The 18028-nt window shown below is 40.4% G+C and overlaps 1 protein-coding gene across 2 annotated transcripts in view; it reads right to left on the reverse strand.

The window, feature by feature from the left end:
• Positions 1-18028, reverse strand: part of LOC121376840 (CD82 antigen-like) — a 38110-nt gene that overhangs the window by 16715 nt on the left and 3367 nt on the right. The window contains exon 1 of one of the 2 annotated variants that reach the window (XM_041504631.1): positions 11501-11583. The exons of the other annotated variant lie outside the window; for it this stretch is intronic. The gene's annotated coding sequence lies outside the window, so the exon portion shown is untranslated. Of the gene's footprint in view, positions 1-11500; positions 11584-18028 lie in introns of those variants that run through there. 2 annotated transcript variants of the gene reach the window in all.

Genomic DNA, 18028 nt, shown 5'->3' on the forward strand with positions numbered 1-18028 from the left:
AACAAACTTCCAATAGCCGATGATTAATAAATTAATGTGATCTAGTGGTGTCGTTAAACAAAACAAAATTAACAGGCCACAGATCACAGTTATCTTCCCATTTGGTTTGTCCGCGCATGTAGTCTGCTGTTTGTGATTATTTCATGGCAGACAGCTTTGAAGTGGCAACTATTTGCAGGGATCGAACTTAAGAATTTGTCTCCCACTGCAATGTTTAAAAGAATTACAATGGGTGAAACAGTCCACCGACGGCAATTTTGAGCCTGCCTATGGCAATGTTTAAAAGAATTACAATGGGTGAAACAGTCCACCGACGGCAATTTTGAGCCTGCTTATGGCAATGTTTAAAAGAATTACAATGGGTGAAACAGTCCACCGACGGCAATTTTGAGCCTGCTTATGGCAATGTTTAAAAGAATTACAATGGGTGAAACAGTCCACCGACGGCAATTTTGAGCCTGCCTATGGCAATGTTTGAAAGAATTACAATGGGTGAAACAGTCCACAGACGGCAATTTTGAGCCTGCCTATGGCAATGTTTGAAAGAATTACAATGGGTGAAACAGTCCACAGACGGCAATTTTGAGCCTGCCTATGGCAATGTTTAAAAGAATTACAATGGGTGAAACAGTCCACCGACGGCAATTTTGAGCCTGCCTATGGCAATGTTTAAAAGAATTACAATGGGTGAAACAGTCCACCGACGGCAATTTTGAGCCTGCCTATGGCAATGTTTAAAAGAATTACAATGGGTGAAACAGTCCACCGACGGCAAATTTGAGCCTGCCTATGGCAATGTTTAAAAGAATTACAATGGGTGAAACAGTCCACCGACGGCAATTTTGAGCCTGCCTATGGCAATGTTTAAAAGAATTACAATGGGTGAAACAGTCCACCGACGGCAATTTTGAGCCTGCCTATGGCAATGTTTAAAAGAATTACAATGGGTGAAACAGTCCACCGACGGCAATTTTGAGCCTGCCTATGGCAATGTTTAAAAGAATTACAATGGGTGAAACAGTCCACCGACGGCAATTTTGAGCCTGCCTATGGCAATGTTTGAAAGAATTACAATGGGTGAAACAGTCCACAGACGGCAATTTTGAGCCTGCCTATGGCAATGTTTGAAAGAATTACAATGGGTGAAACAGTCCACCGACGGCAATTTTGAGCCTGCCTATGGCAATGTTTAAAAGAATTACAATGGGTGAAACAGTCCACCGACGGCAATTTTGAGCCTGCCTATGGCAATGTTTAAAAGAATTACAATGGGTGAAACAGTCCACCGACGGCAAATTTGAGCCTGCCTATGGCAATGTTTAAAAGAATTACAATGGGTGAAACAGTCCACCGACGGCAATTTTGAGCCTGCCTATGGCAATGTTTAAAAGAATTACAATGGGTGAAACAGTCCACCGACGGCAATTTTGAGCCTGCTTATGGCAATGTTTAAAAGAATTACAATGGGTGAAACAGTCCACCGACGGCAATTTTGAGCCTGCCTATGGCAATGTTTAAAAGAATTACAATGGGTGTAACAGTCCACAGACGGCAATTTTGAGTCTGCCTATGGCACATTTTTTTTAAAGTGACATTTTCAGCAAATAAACCTGATAAAGCAAATACAGGCTATCTTGTTATATGTAGACATCTTTTAAATGTGCAAATTTTAAATACTGGCACATAATGTACACCAGGTGTATACATTTCGCCATTGTTGAGGAGCTTTATCGACGGCACAAAAATGTCATCGGTGATGCTCGCTACCTACGGCAATTTATATCTCAACGACGGCAATTGCCGTCGGTGCCGTCGTTAAGTTCGAGCCCTGTATTTGACTGCAATTGACAGGGGAGAGCATGTAGTTTGTAAACATGTGTAATTTGTTGACATTGAAGACTTGTTAGTGGTAATTCCGGCCCATGCAAACGTAGTGGGTTTTTTGTATAAAATGGGTGTACTCCGGCCAGGTTTAGTGGGTGTGTTTGTTTAAACCAATATCCTGGGAGAAAGAGCTGGACAACAGGGGTTGTCCTTTTCAGGGTATGTTTTCCCCAGGTAGGCAAAGGTACACACAAAAATCCATGGACCTGCTGATATTAATAAAAAATGTTATAGCCACTAACGCTATATGGAAACGTATAGCGTAATTAATTGTGGTCTGTGGCCAACTTTTTACACAGCATCGAGGCCGAATCTGGTCAACCACTGTGTGATCCTGACCTTACATTGAATCGAGTATATGCCACAACACGTCCACGGTCGTGTTCACTGAACCGTGACGCTCTGTACAGACCTTTGTTCGCCCTGTCCTGTCAACATTCCAGTATTTTACAGTATGTGGCACAGAGTAATCGCTCGAGAAAGTCATGCGTGAAACGCGAAAAACCTGTTTGTGAAGAACCCGAAATATGCATTAGTTTATATTTACTTAAGCTTTTTTCAGACACAGGTAATGCACGTCAGTGACGTTTTTCAGGTGGGGTAAAGGGGATGTTGTTTAAATACGAATATATCCAACTCGCTTTCGCTCGTTTAATACGTTTTGAAACAACTCATTGTAAGTTAAGGTTGTTTTTGTTTAACGACACCACTTGAGCACATTGATTTATTAATACCGGCCTCGGTGGCGTCGTGGTTAAGCCATTGGACTACAGGCTGGTAGGTACAGGGTTCGCAGCCCGGTACCGGCTCCAACCCAGATCAGTGGGTAGGTGTAAGGCCACTACACCCTCTTCTCTCTCAAAGACCACTAACCAACTAACAACTAACCCACTGTACTGCACAGGCAGCCCACATAGCTGAAGTGTGTACCCAGAACCGTAATTGGATATAAGCACGAAAATAAGTTGAAATGAAATGATTTATTAATCAGCGGCTATGGGATGTCAAACATTTGGTAACTCTGACATACTAGTAGTCATAAGAAGAAACCCGCTTCATTCTTCCATCAGCAGCAAGGGATCTTTTATATGCACTTTCCCCACAGACAGGAAAGCACATACTACGGTCTTTGACCAGTCGTGGTGCACTGGATAAAACCCAATCAGTTAAATGGATCCACCGAGATGGTACGATCCTGCGACGCAAGCACCTCAGGCGAGCACTCAACCGACTGAGCTAATCCCGCCCCTCATTGTAAGTTAAAGTTTGTTTTGTTTAACGACATCACTAGAGCACACTGATTTATTAATCTTCGGCTAATGGATGACAAACCATTTCTCTTATTTTGACATTTAGTGTTAGAGAAGAAACCCGCTGCATTATCCCATTGGTACAAGGGATCTTTTAAATTTATCATCCCAGCGACAGGATAACATACCACGGTCTGTGATGTACCAGTCGTAGTCAACTGGCAACTGACAAGAATCGATCCTAAACCGTCAGCGCATCACGCGAATGTTTTAGCATTGAGTTATGCCATGCCTTCTCATTGTAAGATAACAGTATTTAACGGACACGAATGTGGTACTGTATTTTATATATATATATATATATATATATACTCTTTAAAAAAAGTAAGAGAACCTGAAATATTAATCAGACGGACCGCGCATCAAGCGAGCGCTCTACCACTGGGCTACGTCCCGCCTCCTTCAGATGTTGATTACAGTATACTATATACGTCAGCAAGTTGGTTTGTCTGTCTGTCTGTCTGTCTCTCTCTCTCTCTCTCTCTCTCTCTCTCTCTCTCTCTCTCTCTCTCTCTCTCTCTCTCTCTCTCTCTCTCTCTCTCGCATGCACGCACACACAAATACAAATTTACATCAAGCCCTGCTCAAGCACACTTTCCCTATTAACTTCGCTTGTCAATCTAAACCCCTGTCTGCTAAAAGTCCTACACACACACGCGCGCGCACGCACGCACACACACACACATACACACGTACATATGTCCGCATTTTAGATAGAGCCTTATCATACGGGTAGATTATTTGAATACATTACATGATTATTAACATCCTGATAAGACTACATATATATACACACACACGCAGTCTTCGGGGAACACTTATTGGAGACCGGTTTATCCACTTTATTTAATAAAGTTGGTCACGCCCTGTTATGTTCACCACTAATGTATAGGCCTATTCTGTTGCGCATAACCTTTATTCATGAATAAAAAAACAGGTTTTAACCATACCTTTAAAAGTTGCACGCACACTCGCTTGCCGATGTATTTATTGTTTTTTGGGTTTGTGATTTAAAAAAAAAAAAAAGTGTAATTTCTCATATAGATTGTTTTTAATACACAGAAAATAGAAATTTGATGTTCTGTGATCATCCGATTTACCGCCCATACCCTTCTCGTGTAGCAGTATTTGCGTATTAATAATGATTACATGGGCGGGACGTAGCCCAGTAGTAAAGCGTTCGCTTGATGCGCGGTCGGTCTGGGATCGATCCCCGTCGGTGGGCCCATAGGGCTATTTCTCGTGCTAGCCGGTGCACCACGACTGGTGTGTACTATCATGGGATGGTGCATATAAAACATCCCTTGATACAAATGGAAAATGTATTACTAAATCAATGTGCTCTAGTGGTGTCGTCAAACATTAAACAATTAAACTTTTAATAATAATTATTTTTAAAAGATACTCGTGCCTTGAAAGTACCAGCAGTTCGTTTTGAGGAGCGCATCCAGAAATAATTTAAAGTGGGGCTAGGCATAATTATTTCACTTCATACACCGTATACATTATCTAGTTGTGCTCAAGGATAACCAGTGTCGTCGTTGTTGTCGTTAAGCTATCGGACTTAGAGCGTGTAGGTACTATGTTCGTATCCACGTACCGTCTGTAATTGAAATGAATTTTAAATGGCTCAGTGCGTAGCTTTATAGTCGATACACTTTTTTTTCTAAGCACTAACAACTAACGATATCATCAAGCCATTGTCCTGGACAGACAGTCCTGGTAATAATTAGTGTGTCCAGGACAGCGTGCTTGAACCTTATTTGAATATTAGGAAAAAAATAAAAATAACAAAACAAAACAACAAACAAAACAAATAAAAAACAAAACAAAAAACACACCCTAAAAACGAATATTTCTGTAGCTTTAATTTAGGTATTTCCTACAATTAAAGTTAAAGTTTGTTTTGTTTAACGACACTACTAGAGCATATTTATTAATCATCGGCTATTGGATGTTTCCTACAATGAATGTCCTATTCAGCTATTTATATATAGTAAATCAATCAGTGTCGCTAAAAACAGAAACTCATTTCGGTAACAGTTTTATAATCGAAAAATATTATCAGAATGATATATAGCCTACTGTTGTCGGCACTTTTGTCCTGACTAAACCTATATAATATAACGTAATATAGTTTTGTGATAAGAAAAAAACATAAACCTACTAAAACCAACCAGATCAAATAGTTGAGATGATTTATTACAACTGTAAAGGGACTGTCCTCAGTTTGCAGCCATTGTAAGATGCTTTTGACTAACACTCTTTTGGGGGACTGAAATTACATATTTAATACATCTTTTTTATCTCTTTTTTTTTAGAATATGATAGTCTGTATATCCGATGAATTTGCGGTCGTGTGCTAGCTAATGTTTGTAGTAATATATTGTTTTGTTTAACGACACCACTAGAGCACACTGATTATTAATCATCGGCTATTGGATGTCAAACATTTGGTAATTCAGACATATAGTCTTAGAGAGGAAACACGCTACATTATTACATTAGTAGCAAGGGATATTTTATAACCACCATCCCACAAACAGGATAGCACATACCACGGCCTTTGATATAACCGTCGTGGTGCACTGCCTGGAACGAGAAATAGCCTAATTGGCACACCGACAGGGATCGATCCTAGACCGACTGCGCATCAGGCGAGCGCTTTATCACTGTAGCTACGCCACGCCCACATAGTCCCTTTAAATGCTAAGCACACAATGAGTCCATGACGTTATTGTATGATGATAAGAATCCTCCTGATGTTTACATAATGTATGACCGCGTGTAGAGCCGATCATCGCAATTTGATGCCAGCTATATATTTATAGTTATTGATTTATACGCTAAGCGACACAGCTGTGTGGCGTTAACTTATAAAGCATCCAGCCACGGTAGGCATAGAGAATACTACGTGACGGGTAGTTCAAACTCAGGTTCTTTATGGCTTTTAATCTGCATAACTTATCAGCATAATACAATGTACAACAAAATTAGAACTATGTACAGGGTATGTACAGGATTGTGGTGTGGGGTGATTTTGTAACGAATAACGACAATTAAAAAACAAATAGTGGCCGTTAGATACCATTTAGCTTACGACGAGTTGTTTTAAAATGTATATAACGAACGAAAGCCAGTTGGATATTATGTTTTATAACCAACGAGTTGTAAGATAAAATGGTATCTAACGGACACGAAAATAGTATTATGTGTCTTACCAGGGCCGTAGCTAGCGGGGGAGGGGTGGGGGGGGGGGGCAAGGGGGGGGGGGGGGGGCAGTGTGTGTCGTGTGTAAGAAAATATACCACATAGACTTTGGAAAATACCAGCAACTGGATGGCGTGTAGATAATAATAATAACGATCGACGCACTTAACACATTTTATTTACGGTTATATGGCGTCGGACATATGGTTAAGGACCACACAGTTAATGAGCGAGGAAACCCGCTTCATTGGCTACTCTTTTCGATTAGCAGCAAGGGATTTTTATTATGCACCATCCCACAGACAGGATAGTACATAACACGGTCATTGTTACACCAGTTGTGGAGCACTGGCTGGAATGAGAAATAGCCCAATGGGCCCACCGACGGGAATCGATCCTAGGTCGATCTCGCATCAGGCGAGCGCTGTACCACGGAGCTACGTCTCGCGCCTATAATACTCTAGAGTCTAGATTGAAACGTCTATAAGCTCGTATAAAATGGCCTGTTAATATTAAGTATAAGATTTATCTTTGTGAATAATCGAGACAGAGTGTAAAAAAAATCTATATTTTGTTTGCCTTTAAACGTGTGTATGTATGTGTGTGTGTATATGTGTCTGTGTGTGTATTGGGCTATTTTCCGTTCCAGCCAGTGCACCACGACTGGTATATCGAAGGCCGTGGTATGTGCTGTTCTGTCTGTGGATTGGTGCATACAACAGATCCCTTGCTACTAATGGAACAATGTAGCGGGTTTCCTTTCTAAGACTATGTCAGAATTACCAAATGTTTGGCATCCAATAGCCGATGAGTAATAAATTAATGTGCTCTAGTGGTGCCTTTATACAAATCAAACAAACAAACCACAATCTGGCCAATGTAATTAGACTGAGTGGTGGAATAGCTTCGTTTGACATGGTCAGCTAGACGTAATTTAAAAGGACATGTGCTATCTTTTGTACTTCTACCTCAAAATAAAAGTCTTTTTTACTGAAAAATTTGACGACAATATGTATGTGTTAATCTACTTGCTGGTAATACTCCAAAGCAATACAACCATTTTAAACGTGTGTAAAACGTTTGTTTTGTTCAACAACACCACTAGAGCACACTGATTAATTCATCATCGGCTATCTGATGTCAAACATTTGGTAATTTTTGACTCAGTCTTAGATAACGCCCACTACAGTTTTCCTTCAGCAGTAAAGAATGTTTATAAGTACATTTGATATACCAGTGGTGGCGAACTGGTTGGGACGGTATATAAACAAGAGTACAGGTTAACTGATAGGAATGTGACAAGAGAATCTAAAGTATGCCTTGTTTTGATGTTCAAAATATTACATCACCCGGAGGCGCAACATGTAAAGTGGATTGACGTTAATGACTTATTTATGTTCATACAAACTACGATTTTCATTAACGATTTCATGTAAGATTAAACTGGTGTTAATGACTGATTTATGTTCATACAAACTACGATTTTCATTAACGATTTCATGTAAGATTAAACTGGTGTTAATGATTGATTTCTGTTCCTTCAAACTACGATTTTCATTAACGATTTCATGTAAGATTAAACTGGTGTTAATGATTGATTTCTGTTCATACAAACTACGATTTTCATTAACGATTTCATGTAAGATTAAACTGGTGTTAATGACTGATTTCTGTTCATACAAACTACGATTTTCATTAACGATTTCATGTAAGATTAAACTGGTGTTAATGACTGATTTCTGTTCCTTCAAACTACGATTTTCATTAACGATTTCATGTAAGATTAAACTGGTGTTAATGACTGATTTCTGTTCCTTCAAACTACGATTTTCATTAACGATTTCATGTAAGATTAAACTGGTGTTAATGATTGACTGGTGTTAATGACTGATTTCTGTTCCTTCAAACTACGATTTTCATTAACGATTTCATGTAAGATTAAACTGGTGTTAATGACTGATTTATGTTCATACAAACTACGATTTTCATTAACGATTTCATGTAAGATTAAACTGGTGTTAATGACTGATATCTGTTCCTTCAAACTACGATTTTCATTAACGATTTCATATAAGATTAAAGTGGTGTTAATGACTGATTTCTGTTCCTTTAAACTACTACATGTATTAAAGGTGCGTTCCAACTGTACGATTTTCATTAACGATTTCATGTAATATTAAACTGGTTGTAATGACTTATTTCTCTTCCTTCGAACTACCACAGGTATTAAAGGTGTGTTCCAACTGCACGATTTTCATTAACGATTTCATGTAATATTAAATTGATGTTAATGACTTATTTCTGTTCATACAAACTGATTTATTAATCGTCGGCTACCGCATGTCAAACGTTTCCTATTTTTGACATATAGTCTTAGTGACGAAACCAGATACATTTTTCCATTAGTAGCAAGGGATCTTTTATATGCACCATCCCACAGACATGGTAGCACATGCCACGGTCTTTGATATACTAGTCGTGGTTCCCTGGTTTGAACGAGAAATAGCCCATTTGATCCACCGACGGGCATCGATCCCAGACCGACCGCGCATCAGACGAGCACCTTACCACTGGGCTATGTCTGTAGATCCATTGAGCTATTTCTCGTTCAAACCTTTAATATGAACTTCCCAAAGACAGGACAACACATACCACGGCCTTTGATATGCCAGTTGCGTGGCACTGGGGCGGGGGGACGTGAATGACTGAGGACCAAGTCACAGTAATAGACATTTTGAAATAAAATATAGGTCATTCGTGTAAACGCAAACTAAGGATTCCGCATTTTGTGGTCCTGTTGTATTGTTCAGCTATTCGAAGATAATTAAGTGTGAAGTGCACCATATGTTCGTGTATTGAAACGCTGCCCTATACCTATAATATGACATATGCACATGGCTGGATCGATCGATACTTGAATTTCACACTGCAATAGTAATACGTAAAAGGGATTTATAAACCACTTTGCGGTATCTAAAAGGCGAATATCAAAAGCATATACGTTGGATGTATATATACATGTACGCATGTACGCACGCGAGCACACACACACAAACACACACACACACACACACAGAGAGACACACATACACACACACACATACACACACATACACACACAGACATACACACACAGACCAGCACACAGACAAACACACACATACACACACACACACACACACACAGACACACACACATAGACACACACACATAGACACACATGGACACACACACACACAAACAAACACACACACACACATAGACACACATGGACACACACACACACATACACACATACACACACACACATACACACACACACACAAACAGACACACACACACACACACACACACAGACACACACACACACACACACACACATAGACACACAAACACACACACATGGACACACACACACACACATGGATGGACACACACACACATGACACACACACCACACACATGGACACACACACACATACACACACACACACACACACGTCAAACACACACACACACACACACACATACACACACACACACACACACACACACACACATACACACACACACACACACACATGGACACACACACACACACATGGACACACACACACACACATGGATGGACACACACACACATACACACACACATGGACACACACACACACACACATGGACACACACACACACACATGTATGGACACACACACATACACACACACATGGACACACAAACACACACACATGGACACACACACACACACACATGTATGGACACACACACACATAGACACACACACACACACACACATGGACACACACACACACACATACACAGACAGGCTATTTATCGCTCCAGCCAGTGCACCACGACTGGTACATCAAAGGCCGTGACACGTGCTATCTTGTCTGTGGGATGGTACATATAAAGGATCCCTAGCTACTAACGGACAAAAATGTAGCGGGTTTCCTCTCTAACACTGTATGTCAAAGTTACCAAATGCTTGACATCCAATAGCCGATAATTATTGAACCAATGTGTTCTAGTAGTGTCGTCAAACAAAACAAACAAACTAGTACACATGTTAAAGCTGCAATGTCTGGGATACTTTGTTGTTTTTTCTTTTTATATAAAAATAGTTCACCATTTTGATTTATCTTCCATGTGTTATAGATCTACGTTTGTTTACGGGCGTTCGTTTCCTGGAATCTGGATGGAGTACCATCGACTAGAACGAATGAAAACACATTCCAACCAGGACCCGAACACCCGGGTCCAGGGCCGTACCCTGATCAAAATCGGGGGGGGGGGGGGGCACTACTTTTTTTATAAACATATGAAACACTATACAGATTAAACCCTGAGATGTGTATGCTATTTTTTTTAAAAGAAAAAAAACCCTGAGATTCTCAGCTCCCCCCCCCCACCCACCCACCCACCCCCGCCCTACGGAGCGTACGGTCCTGGTGTCTTTGCTTAACACCCAATGGCAGATGTATTTTTGTTGCAAGGATGTCGTTAAACATTCGTTCACTTTTATCCCGACAAGACACGAGTGATGGATTGTTCTCCAAATTATAGAATAGAATAACTGTGTGAAAATAGTTAAATTGTCATGAAATTCAAACTTGACCTGTAACAGTACATAATAAAACTATACACAAAGTTATAGCTCATTATCTTGAGGCATTGTGAAAAAGAAGTTGGGAAAAAAAAAATTGTATCTCCTAAGTTCAATGGCCATAACTGTCAAAAACAGGTAAATAGCCATGAAATTCAAACTTGATCTGTAACAGTACATGATAAAGCTATACACAAAATTTCCCTCTAGCAATATACTAGAGCTCGTCTCCTTAACCGTTACTGCTCAGAGGTACGTGCGTTTTTAGAATTATGGGGGAGGGGGGGAGATATGCATTTCGTGACATTACAAACACCAAGATGACAAGAAACTCTTTTGACGTACGTATAACGGACAATCTAAACAATACAATGAAATGTACGTAATATCTAATTTCAATTATCAAAACAACGGCTGTAACAGTGAAAAGCATGTAGTGTTTAAAAATTAATGTTTGTCAATTTAACTAACCTTTGAGAAAGTCCCTGTGTTGTGCTAGAAACAGTTAGTGTGTACTAACACAAGCAGCTGTTACAGACGACTGATTCAAAGTCGCGTGTGATGGATGTGCCACACTGACGAAACAAACAACCTATAGTGCGTCCCACGGGGAACGCCTTTTCTCATACTATGGAATTTACTACAAGATATTTATTTCTGAGTCGACTGCTTTCTAAATTGCATACAAAATAGAGTATTTTTTTGTTGACTTCCAAAACACTTTCACTTTTCTTTTTAAGTCAAACCAAACTGAAATTGTTTACAAAAAAGATGTTTATAGGAGGATGGGACGGACTATATTAGTAATGGTGACTAATGTCGATCGTCGCGCCTACGTGTTGATACTATAATACACAACTAACCACGTTTCTTTGATACAAGTTGTTTACTTTCCAAATCGTGTAAGAGAACAAAGATAAAAGAAAGTAGTATTTATATACAACACGCTTAGTCATTAACGTATACTGGTATATACATGCCAATTAGGACAGTAGACACTCTTGTAACTTGATTTCCGTGCGTATATCCAATCAGTTTCACTCTCGAAGTTGCACGTGCCTTATTTTGCTATTTTTATACGCCTATATATTTGTGAGAAATAACTACAAATATATCACACATAATTACAATCTTTACTTAATTAACTCAAGGATATGAAAATTGTAAAGTGTTGCCATTAGGCGTAAATGGTGTTTTTCTTGAGATTTTTGGCAGAAAATATAAAGTAGATAGAAAATTGTCTTCGATATTTCCATTAAAAGAGTAGCCAATTCTTTGTCAGTATGAAGATGCAATTGAAATTCAAATGTTTTTTTTTTAAATAATTAAAAATTTTTTTTTTTAAAATCAGATAAACTAATAAAATTCAAACTTTGACGTCGCCCAAATTAGATTTTGAAATAACATAAATTTATAAAATAATAATAAATGATATTATTTGTATATAATTCAAGGTATTATCTTTACATTTCACAACAGAAATTAATACACGTGTTTGGTCATTTTACATCTGTGACACTGCCCCTTTAAAGTACAAGCACACTGCCATGATCACACACCATAGATATGGCCCCCATTTCACGAAGCGATCTTAGCGCTACGATCAACTTAACACCATAGCTACATTATGCACCTAAGATGATCTTAGTGCTTAAGATCGCTTTGTAAAACGGGCCTCATGGCAACCGGCCTCGGTGGTGTCGTGGTTAAGCCATCGGACATAAGGCTGGTAGGTACAAGGTTCGCAGACCGGCGCCGGCTCCCACCCAGAGCGAGTTTTAACGACTCAATGGGTGGGTGTAAGGCCACTATACCCTCTTCTCTCTCAATAACCACTATCAATTAAAAATTAACCCACTGTCCTGGACAGACATCCCAGATAGCTGAGGTGTGTGCCCAGAATATCGTGCTTGAACCTTAATTGGATATAAGCACGGAAAGAAGTTGAAATGAAATGAATATCCGGGGCAGTGGGTTATTGTATGTTGTTGGTTGTTAGTGAGAGAGAGATTTATGTATGGTCTCACTCCACCTCGTGAAGTCATTACACGTTACTTGGTGGGGGTTGGGGGGTTGGGGGGGGAGGGGAAGGGAGGAGGTTGAGGGGGGAGGGGAAGGGAGGCAGCACTGGGGTAGCCAGGACTTTTTTATTGGCGGCCACTGGTATCCACATTGGTACAAACATCTAAAGGTCTTGTATAGTCGTGACATCATGGAGCAGAATGTAAAATTGTTGTAGTATGTATAATATTTATATAGGATATTTAAAGCCTTTCAGTACGACATACCTAATCAATATTAATGTTCTTACATATGGGTATAGGAAGGAAGGAAATGTTTTATTTAACGACGCATTCAACACATTTTATATGACGTCGGACCTACCGTTATGGACCACATAGATATTGAGAGGAAACCCGCTGTCGCCACTTCATGGGTTACCCTTTTCGATTAGCAGCAAGGAATATTTTATATGCACAATCCCAAAGACGGGATAGCACATGCCACGGTCTTTGTAACACCAGTTGTGGAGCACTGGCTGGAAGGAGAAATAGCCCAATGGGCCCACCGACAGGGATCGATCCTAGATCCTAGATCGATGGCGCACTGGGCGAGCACTGCATCACTGAGCTACGGCCCGCCCCTATATATGGGTATAGAATCCGTGAAGACAATATCTGTGATGTTGTAAAAGTTATCGCTCATTGATCAATCAGTCCTCGCCTATTGGTAGTTGAAGAGGGGCCTATATAATGTGTTGTACATTTTCTATATGGTTGGAAAAGTTAGTTTGTGTAGTTTAACGACATCAACAGAGCTCATTGATTTATTAATCATCGGCTATTACATGTCAAACATTTAGTAATTCTGATATGTAGTCTTAGAGAGAAAACCCGCTACATGTTTCTATTAGTAGCAAGTGATCTTTTATCTACACCATCCCACAGGCAGGAAAGCACGTACCACGGCCTTTGATATACCAGTCGTGTCGCACTGGTTTAGTGATATTTGTGTTAAGGTCGTTTCGTGGAACGAGGCCAAGATGTATACTTAGTAACTAGTAATGTTACACAACCTACATTCTTGTCAGTGACGTATTCTGTTGCATTACTCAACAACGATCATGATCATTTGTAAAGAAGTCAACGTCATGTTTTCAGGAAAGCGAACAACAAATGGCGATCGAGTTTAGACCGGAGTCATCTTCTGTTGTGATCGTATGAAAGGGCTCCATGACAATGTCGTGACTATAGATCGAGAAAGACGACTATAAATAAACCAGGCTCATAAACCGACAAGTAAAACGGGTATTCGTCACAGGACTGTGGTACAATATAATATATATATACGCCAAGGGTGGTGCCAGTTTTACCTGTAAAAGCGGGTGGGGCCAGTTTTACCTGTAAAAGCGGGTGGGGCACGGAAGGGATAATTCAAATTCAAGATGCATGACAACTAAATTATTTCTGGACTGGTTTTTTTATAAGGTGGGGTGGAATAGAATATACGAAGAATATAGGAGTGTTTGTTAAAAGTAAAGTTTGTTTTATTTAACGACGCCGCTAGAGCACATTGATTTTTTATCTTATCATCGGCTATTGGACGTCAAACATATGGTCATTCTGACACTGTTTTTAGAGGAAACCCGCTGTCGCCACATAGGCTACTCTTTTTACGACAGGCAGCAAGGGATCTTTTATTTGCGCTTCCCACAGGCAGGATAGCACAAACCATGGCCTTTGTTGAACCAGTTATGGATCACTGGTCGGTGCATGTGGTTTACACCTACCCATTGAGCCTTGCGGAGCACTCACTCAGGGTTTGGAGTCGGTATCTCGATTAAAAATCCCATGCCTCGACTGGGATCCGAACCCAGTACCTACCAGCCTGTAGACCGATGGCCTGCCACAACGCCACCGAGGCCGGTCTGTTTGTTAAATGACACCCCAGTACATTTTTGTTTTTGTTGTTGAGTATTGCGTCGCAAATCCCTATTATGCAGGATTCAAATATCGCCACACCGGTAACCAGTCAATTCGTATAGTCATTTCGTATCCAATTTTACCATTTCGTACCCAAGTCATTCCGTACCCTGGTCATTTCGTACCATAGCTATTTGGTCATTTCGTACCATGGTTATTTCGTACCATGTCTGTTTGGTCATTTCGTACCTCAATCATTTATTGTGCAGCTTAGTTGACTGATAGTCTAGATAGTAAAATGTCGAATTACTGATTTAAAAAATAAACATTAGGCTAATGCAGCTAATTTGAAGCCACACCCTTAAGAAAGAAACAAACACATAACCAGAAAAAGATGATATCTTACTTTTATTACTTTTGTCTTCAAACGATACTGATGTGACTGTTGATTATAACGATTGTTTATCCAACAGCAATAAGGCAAGCATAGGCAGAGAATCTGTCGACAGTGGGCTAAGGACGTAAGCCTATACAAGATGGGGTGGGGTGGGGGGGGGGGGGGGGGGGGTGGGGGGTCTCGTAACATATGAAATTATCATCAGTGGCAATATACATATGTTCATTTAAACCTTTGCTCACTTTACAAGGTATGTTTACACGTCAACGTTTAACCGTCAACAATAAAAATAAGAAGTGGCATACCATGACAAAAATAAGATACCGAGTACGAAACCACTATGGTACGAAATAACCAAACATTATGGTACGAGATGGTAAAAAGTAGGTACGAAATGGCTATGGTACGAAATGACTGTGGTATGAAATGACCAAAGCACTATGGTACAAAACGACTATGGTACGAAATGACTATGGTACGAAATGGATGGTACGAAATGACTAGTAACCGCCACACAGCTAAAACGTTTAAAATATTTTCAAACTGATTTGAACTATTGATAATCAAACGTTTTCAATCAAATGGTTTTATAGACCAAAGTTTTCTCTCAGCCATTTGATAAGTCTACCCATAATATACCCGTCATGAATAATGATTATGAAACAGGCCCGGGTAGCAACTCTGAAGAAAAGCGCTCGCGGGGTGGAGTCTAGATTGAGGCGAGCGAAGTTCCTAGTGGGGCGGTCTAGCTATACTCCCCCAGAAACTATACATGTGTATATGTAACTTGTTTTTAAGAGAATTGGCTTCAGCCCACCCCCCACCCCCACCCCGAGTCTGCAATACAATTCAATATGAGCCTGGGGTGTAACACTCAGCTGTCATTACATCAATACTCGTTACATGAATGCTCAATACCAGCCTGACGTGCAACAATCAACTGTCATTACATCAATACTGGTTACATGAACTCTCAACACCAGCCTGACGTGCAACAATTAACTGTCATTACATCAATACTGGCCACATGAACGCTCAACACGAGCCTGAGGAACAGTAGATAACACGATCGATGGCCCTCGGTGAACTCGAGGTTGTCCTCTGTGAGAAACAGTGCCCCACGACTGGCATACCAAAGAACGTGGTATGTACTGTCTTGTCTGTGGGAAATAAACGAACTAATCCTGTAGGTCTTCTATTTTTTAGGATTTACTACTACATGTATTTACTACTAACAAAGGGAATAAAAAGTTTTGTAAATAAAAACTTTTGGGGGGGGGGGGGTTTAGACAAAAATGTATGACCGTGTTTTCAATGCGTGTGTGCGTGTCGGAAAGCAAGTGGAGGACTGTTTAGAAAAGTAGAGCAGATGCATGCTATTGATGTCAATTTGATATCCAGCTGTTCGTGTGACGTGTTTAAAAATAGTCGTACTACATGTATCCAGTCGGTGGGCGGGGCGGGACGTAGCCCAGTGGTACAGCGCTCGTTCGATGCGCGGTCGGTGTGGGATCGATCCCCGTCAGTGGGCCCATCGGGCTATTTCTCGTTCCAGCCAGTGCACCACGACTGTTATATCCCTTTCTGTGGGATGGTGCGTATAAAAGATCTCTTGTTGCTAATTAAAAAGAGTTGCCCATGAAGTGGCGACAGCGGGTTTCCTCTCTCAATATCTGTGTGGTCCTTAACCATATGTCTCACGCCATATAACCGTAAATAAAATGTGTTGAGTGCGTCGTTAAATAAAACATTTCCATCCTTCCTTCTTTCGGACTATTCAGGAAATTATAAAGTGAAGAGAGAGAGATACCGAATTACACGTGTAATCCTGGAGGAGGATAGGGCTCCATTCTCATGGTGCCCCCCCCCCCCCCCCCCCCCCCCCTCCCAGTACCTTTTTTCTTACTGTACTAAATTTTATGAAACCATACATACATAGTGGGTCGCTGTCACTGGACGTAGTCCTAACATCTTATTAATTAAACACATTTTTATGGGCTTTTTCAGGGGCATAGCGTGATCTGGACCTGGGAGAGTTTGAATATGAACCAAGTGGACCTTTTTCTATTTTGTTTTTGCACCACCAGAAACTCCATATGTATAAACCTGTATGTTTTAGTTCTGAAAGCGGACCATTTGCTTCAGCTGGGGGGGGGGGGGGGGGGGGGGGGGGTAGTCCGAACCCCCCGAACCCTCTAGCATACGCCCCTGTTTTTCTCAAGACCAGGTGTGCCATGATAATCAATTTTCATTGTCATAAAGTCGGTGTATTCAGTTTATCACCCAAGATGTAATCGTTACGAAGAACCTGATCACTTCCGCTGTTTGTATAATCAGTCAAATCCTAAACAAAAGCATCTATTTGTATTTGTTTCTTATGAAATAAAAGAATGAACAACTAATATTAATAAAATATCACTACTAATGGCTAGGCAAGTGCGTCTGAAAGCAACATAAACAACAAAAGATAAGAGGTCAAAAAAATAGTAAACACCGTTTCTCATCTTCAGGGCCCCGTTCCACAAAGCGATCTTAGCCCTAAGATCACCTTAAGTCCATAGTTATCTTATGCACTAAGGTGATCTTAGTACTAAGATCGATTCGTGGAATGGGGCCTAGGGCCCATATTTTCGAAGCAATCTTGGCCTACGAAATCGTAAAATTATCGTAAGCTATGAC

The sequence above is a fragment of the Gigantopelta aegis genome, chromosome 7 (assembly GCF_016097555.1).
Source record: "Gigantopelta aegis isolate Gae_Host chromosome 7, Gae_host_genome, whole genome shotgun sequence".
Classification (NCBI taxonomy): Eukaryota; Metazoa; Mollusca; class Gastropoda; order Neomphalida; family Peltospiridae; genus Gigantopelta; species Gigantopelta aegis.